Source organism: Lipotes vexillifer, unplaced genomic scaffold (genome assembly GCF_000442215.2).
Source record: "Lipotes vexillifer unplaced genomic scaffold, Lipotes_vexillifer_v1.1 scaffold447, whole genome shotgun sequence".
In the NCBI taxonomy this organism is placed as follows: domain Eukaryota; kingdom Metazoa; phylum Chordata; class Mammalia; order Artiodactyla; family Lipotidae; genus Lipotes; species Lipotes vexillifer.
The window spans coordinates 2,310,751-2,312,320 of NW_006786302.1; positions in this window are offsets into that span (position 1 = coordinate 2,310,751).

The window sequence follows — 1,570 nt, forward strand, 5'->3', positions numbered from 1 at the left end:
GTAGGGAAATGCAAGTCAGACTTAACGCCTTATGGTGAAAGCAGGAAAAATCCAAGGCAGCTTTTATTTTCCTCACATTAAGTTTGGTCCCTGGGGAATAAACAGCAGCAGGAAATGCTGTGGGGCTTTGGGACTTACTATTAAGCCTACACATCCAATTTTTGCCAAAAGAGACTCTTTGAGGCTGAGTGGATTTCAGTTTGGCATAAGCCTCAGAGGGCAGCATTGTTGACAGGTTTTTGAAATTCCAGGGCATGTAAGTAATTTTACTGTCTTTAAAACCTAAAGAAGTTATAGAATTATAGAAACATATTTAATAAACCTACCATGTTAACTACATTGTTATATATTCCAAGTGATTCTTGTTCAACATATGAAAATCAACATTTCTTATTTCCTTAACCCTAAATAAAATACAACTGAAACGAGGAGAGTATAAAATAGTATGTTATGAAAACATCCAGAGCTTCTCCTGAATTTACACTAATGGGACATCCATTGAAAACCTCTTTATTGTCACTATGGCTTTTCAGCTTGTCTAAAGATCATGTCTATTAATTTTGGAAGAAAAAAATGTGCCTGTTTCAACCGTTTGCTAAAATAACCATTTTATTGATTTAAAGTTTTTAAAATAGAAAGTATAGAAAAGTATGGAGACAATCCAGTTAATGTTTTGCATATGTAAATTTCGAGCTTTTTCCTATACATATCTACTTCAACGTATTTTCTTGTACCAAAAAAAAATTCTTTTCATCTGTTTTAGCCCAGGTTTCCTCAATAGCATAGCTTCAGGCAGGAGCTCTGGGGCTAAGTTGGCCACATCTTTGCAGCAAAGCCTGCCTGTTGCTAGGTTTCATAGACATCTGCACGGTGGCTGGACCACCATGTCTCAGAACAGTCCCTGCTTAAGCATCTGTAAAATGCATGTAACGGTGAAACACAATGTACATAACAAAATGCCTTAATTCATGGTTATTAATGGTACATTGAAGGTTCATGGTGACCTCAGTAAATGACAGTTGCCCCATGAATGGCAGCTATTATACACAAAGACCACCCCCCCCCAATAGACACCCCTAGATTCATTCACTGAACATCCCCACACGTTTGACACTTATTTTGTCCTTGTTCATGAACTTCACACTCTCGTCAAGGGCAATCAGACCTGTGTCTATGAAGCATCTCTCACTGATCTTTCACTCACCTTCTGTTTACTGCGTATTTACTTAGTGCCAGGAGCTGTTTTAGACACAGTTATACAGTCTATCTGATATTCAGAAGACTCATGAGGTAGATATTGTTAACCTTAGGTTAAATATGAGGAAGTTGAGAGTCAGTGGGGTTAACTGACGCATAACTAGTTAGTATCAGAGTTCAGTCAACACCTGGTCTTCTGATCTAAATCCTGTTCTCTTTCTACCATGTGACTAGCCAGCATCCCTCTGCACAGCTTTTCTTCTTAGTAAAGTGGCTTATTACTACTCTGATTAGAGCATGCCCCCTCCTGCCAGCTCAGAGCCACTGCAGTGAGAGGCAGCCCAGCCTGGTGGTCAGTGTCGTGAGCCCTGGT